Raw genomic sequence first — 12,399 nt, 5'->3', positions numbered from 1 at the left:
CACAGGAAGCCAGTTAAGCTCCTGGAAGTGACTCCTCCCTATGTGGGTGCGAGGGCCAATACCCATTACCACCCTTACCAGCTTATTTTGGGAAACCTGAAGCTTCTTTTTTATGTTCACTGTCAGGCCCTCGAACCACGACACGCTACCATAGTCAAAGTGGCAGAGTACTAGGCTATTTGCTAGTAGCCTGAGGCTATCTCTGCCAAGGAGGTTGGCTTTCCTAGCTAGGTACCTGGTGCGGGCGTTGACTTTGCCCAGTACTTGGGAGGCCATAGCCTCCCCATCTAGGCTCCCGTCTATCATACAGCCTAGATACTTCGCTTTTTTTTTGCTGTTTTAGGGTTACAGCTCCTAGCTGGATGTTAAACTCCTGTGCTTTCCTGAGCTTGGGCTTGGAGCCTAATAGTACTGCCTCTGTCTTACCTAGGTGAAGAGAAAGCCTGTTGTCCGAAAGCCACCTGCTGACCCCTGCAAGTTCTTCACCTAGCATCTGTTCTAGTGTGTTCTGATCCATGTGTGAGACTAGCAGGGCTGAGTCGTCTGCAAATAAAAATAAGTTACATGAGCATGCTGCTGACATGTCATTTATGTACAGTAAAAAAAGGAGAGGTCCTAGCACGCTTCCTTGTGGGACCCCACATACAATGGGCTTGGCCTCTGACATAGTGCCACTGACCTCAACCCGCTGCACCCTATCAGCAAGGTAGGAAGAGAACCATCTGACCACTGTCTCAGACATACCCAAGGCCTTAAGCTTGGAGAGCAGTATGTCATGGTTCACTGTGTCGAAAGCCTTCTGTAGGTCTAGAAGAACTAGCCCACACAGCTTACCTGAATCTATCTCCCTCCTGATACTGTCTGTAAGATAAAGAAGACATGTTTCAGTAGAGTAGGACTTCCTAAAGCCGGATTGGAGGTCGTACAGGAGGTCATGGCTGCTTGCATATTCCTGGACTTGTTCATGGACTATCTTCTCTAGGACTTTGGATAACACACTTAAAATTGAGACTGGTCTATAATTGCTGGGGTCAGATTTGCTCCCTTTTTATATATAGGGATGACTTTGGCATTCTTGAAGTCGGTGGGTACCTTGCCTAGGTCCAGGGAGAGGTTAATAATATGGGTTACTGATGGAGCTATAACTCCGGCTGCATCCCTCAGAAACCTGGCACTGATGCCATCTACACCTGTGGCCTTCTTGATTTTGAGCTCCCCCAGCATCGCAGCCACTTTGACTACTGACACCTTGCTTAAGGAGAACGAGTTTGCCTTAACCCCTCGTTGGCTATAGTAGTTGGCAACAAAGTCTTCCCCAAACTGCTCTGTCTTGGGAGGTAGGTTAGAGACAAGCTTACCTGCTACCGATGTAAAGAAGTTATTAAAGATTGTGGCTACATTCTTTTTATCAAACTCCATTCCCTTGTCTGTGGACAGGCCTATGTTGGACTCAGTAGTCCTTTGGTTGGCATCGCCCCCACAGCCTAGCTGCTTGAGGGTTTTCCACAGTTTAGTTGGGTCATTGCTGTTCTCCTTGATGGTTTCTGCAAAGTATTGTCTCTTAGCTATCCTGATCTTTTCCTTTTTTGCATATGGAGATACACATAGAGACAGTTTTCTTGATATTCAAGGTCAAATTGAAGGTAGAATTTGTAATGCCGTCAGACAGCGAGCTCTAGGCAAAAGAGTACTGGTACAGTATGGTACTGCTGCTTTGTTTACATTTATTTGTTTTGGTCTGATTGAGTGGATTGAATTTGAGTGGATATACAGAGCGGTTCCTGCTGCTGACAATGCATCAGGCTGTAAGGCTACGTTTACACTGCAAGCATCAGTGCTCAATTCTCATGTATTGCTCAGATCAGATTTTTTTGGTTTCAAGTTCAAGTTTCAAGTTTCTTCAGTTGTTAGATTACTGCTTCCCTCTGCTGATCAGCTCTTCCACCTTAGAGCTATATCTCCAGGCAGCCTCACGTTGTTCACTAAGCACAACATTTGACGACAAGGGCTGTCCCCGACTAAGGATTTGGATAGTCGACTTTGATTGGCCGAAATTATCCGATAGTCGACTATTAGTCGACTATGATTTTTTTTTTGAAAATATATATTTTTGTATCATTCCATTTGGGCTGTGGGGATGCTTAATGTCTGAAGGAGTCGACGAAAGGCTTCTTGTCCTCTGCAAAAGCATGCAATTGGTCCACTGATGGATACATCTTGATATTTGTTTAGTTTAGTTTAGTTTAGTTTCTTTAATAGTTGTCATACAGAAGTACAGAATACTTTTGTACAAAATGCTTCTTACTGTTGCGCTCCAGAGACTGTGCAAGACAAGATAAGTATGAAATAAAAACATAGTAAAATTAGAAGTAAAAAAAGAGGTCACAGTGTTCAGTTTAGACATATGTACAATGTTCGATGCAGAATAGACGTAGTTACCATACAATATACAATACTGTGCAGTGTACTAATATACAATACTATATAGTGCAAGGCAGAAATGGAGAAATGGGACGAGGTGCAATTTAGGTACAATTCACAGTAGGTGTACGAGTTGTAGTGCAAATCCTTTATCAATAAATATAAAGTGTAAGTGTGTTTGTGTGATCTAAAGTGTGGAGAGTGGGTGCTGCATTGTGTTGTTTGTTTGAGTGAGTGTGTGCATGTGGGTGTGTGTGCTGTGTGCATTTGATGGTTGTTGCATAGTGATTATTGTTCGTTTAGCAGCCTGATGGCCTGGGGATAGAAGCTTCTTCTGAGTCTTTCTGTGCTCGCCTTAAGACTCCGGTATCGCTTGCCTGACCGCAGCAGTTCAAAGAGGCAGTTGTTCGGGTGGCTCGAGTCCTTAATAATTCTCTTAGCCTTCCCCTTGTACCGCTTGTTGTAAATGTTCTGGAGGGTGGGAAGCCCCCCTCCAATTGTGCGTTCGGCTGAACGTGTCACTCTTTGTAGTCTGCTACGGTCTTGTGCAGTGCTATTCCCAAACCAGGAGGTGATGTTGCCGGTCAGGATGCTCTCTATTGTACATGAGTAGAAGTTCCTAAGGATCTTCTGACTGACTTGGAACTTCCTTAGGCGCCTGAGGAAGTAGAGGCGTTTATCTGTTCACATTTATTATTATATATATTTTTTTTAATGTGGCCAATATCAGATTCCAGTGTCAACTGGTCACACTCCTGGACACGCATGCGCAAATGAACGTAAGGATGAAGAAGATGGACATAAGATTGTGACACATTTAGAGTGACGTAAAAGTCACATGACTGTTCAGACTGAGGTAAAAATTATCTGGCCTGTCTCTGATTTAGGACCACATATGAAAGTGGCCCAAATCATAATTGAAAAGATCAGATTCCATGTGATTTGTGCTGTGCTGTGTACACACACTGTACACATACTGAAACTGTAAACCTACTAAGGTAAGGTAAACAAAGATATTAGATGATAGAAATTATGACATTCTGGTACTCTTCACTAGGAATGACATGTTCAAGCAAAACAACCTTTCCCTCCCCCCTCTGCTCCCGCCCTCCCTCCCTCCAGATCTTCTGTCAGAAAAAAATCATAGTTAATTATAGATGTATATAATGCATTATTGAACAGCGTCGCTTATTTCGCCTTTACGGTTCAGCTCATGAAAAATTATGCCAATTACAGATTTCCTCTTGGGTAATGTAGTAAGCGTTTTCTTTTGTTCAGGCACGACATCGGTGATCTTTGTGGGGTCTTTGAAGATAATGTACCTGATTCAGTGGGCCCTGTGTGGTCCATACAGTAGATGAGCTGTAAACTCAATCGATCAGGGGAAAGTGACATGTACCCTTTGACATGAGTCCAGCCCCCCCCCTTTTCTTTTAATGGTTTTAATAATAATAATAATAATAATAATTATTATTATTATTATTATTATTATTATTATTATTATTATTATTATTATTATTATTATTATTATTATTATTATTATTATTATTATTATTATTATTATTATTATTATTATTATTATTATTATTATTATTATTATTATTATTATTATTATTATTATTATTATTATTATTATTATTATTATTATTATTTTTAAACCAAATTAATCTTTGCTACCAGTCACTCAGCCGGTCTAAATTGAGTTGCTTTCACTATTTTCCATATGAGAAATAGACCACTATGAAAAACGCTGTGACATAAATCCTAATTCAATTTCCCCAGTGCTCGTGCAGAATACGAGCTTTTGAAAAATCCACACAGTCCTTTGATCTACACGTCTCTCCGGCGGTTTGCTATTGTAGCATTTTTTTTTATGCTCGCAAAGTATCAATTAACTAAGTACTCGGATCATATTTTCGCAGAAGACTTTGATGTTTGGTCCTGGCATTTGTCAGTGGGTTTTTCTTCTACGTGAGAATTCTATGAGATCATAAAAGACTGCTTTGCAGAAGGTCTCCATAAACACAAAGGTGCCTGCCTTTCTGCCAGACCCTGGAATGCCAGCCTACAATAGTGAATGTCCCTAACTGACTGACTGACTGACTGACTGACTGACTGACTGACTGACTGACTGACTGACTGACTGACTGACTGACTGACTGACTGACTGACTGACTGACTGACTGACTGACTGACTGACTGACTGACTGACTGACTGACTGACTGACTCCCCATTGTTGAAACACGCATGCATGAGTGTCATGGTGTCTGGCTTAACTAGGCTTGCCTAGTCTTGTGTGTGTGTGTGTGTGTGTGTGTGTGTGTGTGTGTGTGTGTGTGTGTGTGTGTGTGTGTGTGTGTGTGTGTGTGTGTGTGTGTGTGTGTGTGTGTGTGTGTGTGTGTGTGTGTGTGTGTGTGTGTGTGTGTGTGTGTGTGTGTGTGTGTGTGTGTGTGTGCGTGCGTGCGTGCGTGCGTGCGTGCGTGCGTGCGTGCGTGCGTGTGCGTGCGTGCGTGCGTGTGTCCGTGTTGTGTTTCTTTGTGTGTATGTGTGCATCTGTGTATGTGTGTATTTGTGTATGTGTGTATCTGTGTGTGTGTATCTGTGTATGTGTGCATGTTTAGGTCATCATCCCGTCTGCATCTCACACAATAAAGTGGACCAACACATTACAATAAAGCACACAAGCACAATAATAAACACAATAATAAAAAGAGACTCAATGAAAATCCCCACACTCCCTGTTTCAAACACAAATATACTCTCCTATGTAACAGCAATAATGAATGTCCGATTTAAAACATACAGTAGAAGTGGATGATTTCTAGTTAATGCCAGGATCAGCCCCTATACTATCAGTATAGAGCCTCTCTCTCTCTCTCTCTCTCTCTCTCTCTCTCTCTCTCTCTCTCTCTCTCTCTCTCTCTCTCTCTCTCTCTCTCTCTCTCTCTCTCTCTCTCTCTCTCTCTCTCTCTCCGTCTCTCTCTCTCTCTCTCTCTCTCTCTCTCTCTCTCTCTCTCTCTCTCTCTCTCTCTCTCTCTCTCTCTCTCTCTCTCTCTCTCTCTCTCTCTCTCTCTCTGTATTATCAGTCTGTATTATCAAGTGAGTACAGTGAAGGTTGATGCTCCCTGCCCCAGCTGGAGGAGAGAATGAATTAGAATAGAATTATGACTATGATGTATTGTTTTCATCTTGGCTCTCGCCACAGACCCAACACAGATGATATTCATATTGACCTCCATTTTAAAAGATTCACATGGGCAAATACAACTTTTAGATTTTACCATACAGCACAGCACATTACAGCACAGCACATTACAGCACATTACATCACAGCACAGCACATGACAGCACAGCACATTACAACACATTACAACACATTACAGCACATTACAACACATTACAGCACATTACAGACATTACAGCACATTACAGCACATTACAGCACATTACAACACATTACAGCACATTACAACACATTACAGCACATTAAAACACAGCACATTACAGCACATTACAGCACATCACATTACAACACAACACATTACAGCACATTACAGCACATCACATTACAGCACATCACAGCACATCACATCACAGCACATCACATCACAGCACATTCACATTACAACACATCACATTACAACACATCACATTACAGCACATCACATTACAACACAACACATTACAACACAACACATTACAACACATCACATTACAACACATCACATTACAACACATCACATTACAGCACATCACATTACAAAACATCACATTACAGCACATCACATTACAGCACATCACATTACAGCACATCACATTACAACACATCACATTACAACACATCACATTACAGCACATTACAACATAGCACATCACATTACAGCACATTACAGCACATTACAGCACATCACATTACAGCACAGCACATCACATTACAACACATCACATTACAGCACATCACATTACAACACATCAGATTACAACACATCACATTACAGCACATCACATTACAACACATCACATTACAGCACATTACAGCACATTACATTACAACACATTACAGCACATTACAGCACATCACATTACAGAACATCACATTACAACACATTACAGCACATTACATTACAACACATTACAGCACATCACATTACAACACATCACAATACAACACATATCATTACATCACATTACAGCACATCACATTACAAACACATCGCATTACAGCACATCACATTACAGCACATCACATTACAACACATTACAGCACATCACATTACAACACATTACATCACATCCCATTACAACACATCACATTACAACACAACACATTACAACACATCACATTACAGCACATTACAGCACATCACATTACAGCACACTACAGCACATCACATTACAGCACATTATATCACATCACATTACAGCACACTACAGCACATCACATTACAGCAAATCACATTACAGCACATCACATTACAGCAAATCACATTACAGCACATCACATTACAACACATCACATTACAGCACATTACATTACAGAACATCACATTACAGCACATCATATTACAGCACATCACATTACAGCACATCACATCACATTACAGCACATTACAGCACATCACATTACAACACACTACAGCACATTACAGCACATCACATTACAACACACTACAGCATATCACATCACATTACAGTGCATTACATTACAGCACATCACATCACATTACAGCACATCACATCACATTACAGAACATCACATCACATTACAGCACATCACATTACAGCACATTACATCACATTACAGCACATTATAGCACATCACATTACAACACACTACAGCACATTACAGCACATTACAGAACATCACATTACAACACATTACAGCACATTACAGCACATCACATTACATTACATCACATTACAACACAACACATTATATCACATCACATTACAGCACATCACATTACAGCACATCACATTACAACACATCACATTACAGCACATCACATCACAACACATCACATTACAGCACATCACATTACAACACATCACATTACAACACATCACATTACAACACATCACATTACAGCACATCACATTACAACACATCACATTACAACACATCACATTACAGCACATTACAGCACATCACATTACAGCACACTACAGTACATCACATTACAGCACATTATATCACATCACATTACAGCACATTACAGCACATCACATTACAGCAAATCACATTACAGCACATCACATTACAGCAAATCACATTACAGCACATCACATTACAACACATCACATTACAGCACATCACATTACAGCACATCACATTACAGCACATCATATTACAGCACATCACATAACAGCACATCACATCACATTACAGCACATTACAGCACATCACATTACAACACACTACAGCACATTACAGCACATCACATTACAACACACTACAGCATATCACATCACATTACAGTACATTACATTACAGCACATCACATAACAGCACATCACATCACATTACAGCACATTACAGCACATCACATTACAACACACTACAGCACATTACAGCACATCACATTACAACACACTACAGCATATCACATCACATTACAGTACATTACATTACAGCACATCACATTACAGCACATCACATCACATTACAGAACATCACATCACATTACAGCACATCACATTACAGCACATTACATCACATTACAGCACATTACAGCACATCACATTACAACACACTACAGCACATTACAGCACATTACAGAACATCACATTACAACACACTACAGCACATTACAGCACATTACAGCACATCACATTACAGCACATCACATTACAGCACATCACATTACAACACAGCACATTATATCACATCACATTACAGCACATCACATTACAGCACATCACATTACAGCACATCACATTACAACACATCACATTACAGCACATCACATTACAACACATCACATTACAGCACATCACATTACAGCACATCACATTACAACACATCACATTACAACACATTACAGCACATTACATTACAACACATCACATTACAGCACATCACATCACATTACAGCACAGCACATCACATTACAACACACTACAGCACATCACATTACAGCACATCACATTACATCACACTACAGCACATTACATCACATTACAGCACATCACATTACAACACACTACAGCACATCACATCACATTACAGCACATCACATTACAACACACTACAGCACATTACATCACATTACAGCACATCACATTACAGCACATCACATTACAGCACATCACATTACAACACATCACATTACAGCACATTACAGCACATTACAACACAGCACATTACATTACAGCACATCACATTACAGCACATTACAGCACATTACAGCACATCACATTACAGCACATTACAGCACATTACAACACAGCACATCACATTACAGCACATCACATTACAGCACATTACAGCACATTACAGCACAGCACATCACATTACAGCACATCACATTACAGCACATCACATTACAGCACATCACATTACAGCACATCACATTACAGCACATTACAGCACATTACAACACAGCACATTACATTACAGCACATCACATTACAGCACATTACAGCACATTACAGCACATCACATTACAGCACATTACAGCACATTACAACACAGCACATCACATTACAGCACATCACATTACAGCACATTACAGCACATTACAGCACAGCACATCACATTACAGCACATCACATTACAGCACATTACAGCACATTACAGCACATTACATCACATTACAGCACATTACAGCACATCACATTACAGCACATTACAGCACATTACAGCACATTACAGCACATCACATTACAACACATTACAGCACATTACAGCACATTACAGCACATCACATTACAGCACATTACATCACATTACATCACATTACAGCACATTACAGCACATCACATTACAGCACAACACATTACAACACAGCACATTACAGCACAACACATTACAGCACATTACAGCACATCACATTACAGCACAACACATTACAGCACATCACATTACAACACAGCACATTACAGCACAACACATTACAGCACATTACATTACAACACATTACAGCACATTACAGCACAACACATTACAGCGCATCACATTACAACACACATTACAGCACATAAGATAAGATAAGATATTCCTTTATTAATCCCCTTGGGGAAATTCGTGACACACACATACAGCTCAACGTTTCATTAATAATAACAACATCACAATCATTACATTTTTACAGTAACAATGGCACAGCATAAATTCAACAGACATGTACATTTGTACATTACAGCACATCACATTACAGCACATTACAGTACATCACATTACAGCACATTACAGCACATTACAGCACATCACATTACATCACAGCACATTACAGCACATCACATTATAGCACATTACAACACATTACAGCACATCACATTACAGCACATTACAGCACATCACATTACAGCACATTACATTACAGCACATTACAGCACATCACATTACATAACATCACATTACAGCACATCACATTACAGCACATTACAGCACAACACATTACAGCACACCACATTACAGCACATTACATTACAGCACATCACATTACAGCACAGCACATCACATTACAGCACATCACATTACATCACATCACATTACAGTGCATCACATTACAGCACAGCACATCACATTACAGCACATCACATTACAGCACATTACAGCACAACACATTACAGCACATCACATTACAGCACATTACATTACAGCACATCACATTACATCACATTACAGCACATCATATTACAGCACATCACATTACAGCACAGCACATTACATTACAGCACATCACATTACAGCACATCACATTATAGCACATCACATTACAGCACATCACATTACATTACATCACATTACAGCACATCACATTACAGCACATCACATTACAACACAGCACATCACATTACAACACAGCACATTACAGCACATTACAGCTCAGCACATTACAGCACATTACATTACAGCACAACACATTACAGCACAGCACATCACATTACAGCACATCACATTACAGCACATCACATTATAGCACATCACATTACAGCACATCACATTACAGCACAACACATTACAACACAGCACATTACAGCACAACACATTACAGCACATCACATTACAGCACATTACAGCACATCACATTACAGCACATCACATTACAGCACATCACATTACATTACATCACATTACAGCACATTAAAGCACATCACATTACAGCACATCACATTACATTACATCACATTACAGCACATCACATTACAGCACAACACATTACAGCACAACACATTACAGCACATCACATTACAACACAGCACATTACAGCACAACACATTACAGCACATTACATTACAACACATTACAGCACATTACAGCACAACACATTACAGCGCATCACATTACAACACACATTACAGCACATAAGATAAGATAAGATATTCCTTTATTAATCCCCTTGGGGAAATTCGTGACACACACATACAGCTCAACGTTTCATTAATAATAACAACATCACAATCATTACATTTTTACAGTAACAATGGCACAGCATAAATTCAACAGACATGTACATTTGTACATTACAGCACATCACATTACAGCGCATTACAGTACATCACATTACAGCACATTACAGCACATTACAGTACATCACATTACAGCACATTACAGCACATTACAGTACATCACATTACAGCACATTACAGCACATTACAGTACATCACATTACAGCACATTACAGCACATTACAGCACATTACAGCACATCACATTACATCACAGCACATTACAGCACATCACATTATAGCACATTACAACACATTACAGCACATCACATTACAGCACATTACAGCACATCACATTACAGCACATCACATTACAGCACATTACAGCACAACACATTACAGCACATCACATTACAGCACATTACAGCACAACACATTACAGCACATCACATTACAGCACATTACAGCACATCACATTACAGCACATCACATTACATCATATTACAGCACATCACATTACAGCACAGCACATCACATTACAGCACATCACATTACAGCACATCACATTACAGCACATCACATTACAGCACATTACATTACAGCACATTACAGCACATCACATTACAGCACATCACATTACATCACATTACAGCACATCATATTACAGCACATCACATTACAGCACAGCACATCACATTACAGCACATCACATTACAGCACATTACATTACAGCACATCACATTACAGCACAGCACATCACATTACAGCACATCACATTACAGCACATCACATTATAGCACATCACATTACAGCACATCACATTACATTACATCACATTACAGCACATCACATTACAGCACATCACATTACAACACAGCACATCACATTACAACACATCACATTACATTACAGCACATTACAGCACATCACATTACAGCACATCACATTACATCACATTACAGCACATCATATTACAGCACATCACATTACAGCACAGCACATCACATTACAGCACATCACATTACAGCACATTACATTACAGCACATCACATTACAGCACAGCACATCACATTACAGCACATCACATTACAGCACATCACATTATAGCACATCACATTACAGCACATCACATTACATTACATCACATTACAGCACATCACATTACAGCACATCACATTACAACACAGCACATCACATTACAACACATCACATTACATTACATCACATTACAGCACATCACATTACAGCACATCACATTACAACACAGCACATCACTTACAACACAGCACATCACATTACAACACATCACATTACAGCACATTACAGCTCAGCACATTACAGCACATCACATTACAGCACAACTAG

General features: G+C 39.8%; 1 protein-coding gene across 1 annotated transcript in view; it reads left to right on the top strand.

The window, feature by feature from the left end:
* The window catches only part of dscamb (Down syndrome cell adhesion molecule b), a gene marked incomplete at both ends in the record, with an annotated part of 450,395 nt that overhangs the window by 39,834 nt on the left and 398,162 nt on the right, over positions 1 to 12,399 (top strand).

Source organism: Notolepis coatsorum (genome assembly GCF_963971535.1).
Source record: "Notolepis coatsorum genome assembly, chromosome: 1".
In the NCBI taxonomy this organism is placed as follows: domain Eukaryota; kingdom Metazoa; phylum Chordata; class Actinopteri; order Aulopiformes; family Paralepididae; genus Notolepis; species Notolepis coatsorum.
Note: the sequence above shows the minus strand (reverse complement) of the source record. Positions and strands in the feature narration are given on the sequence as shown.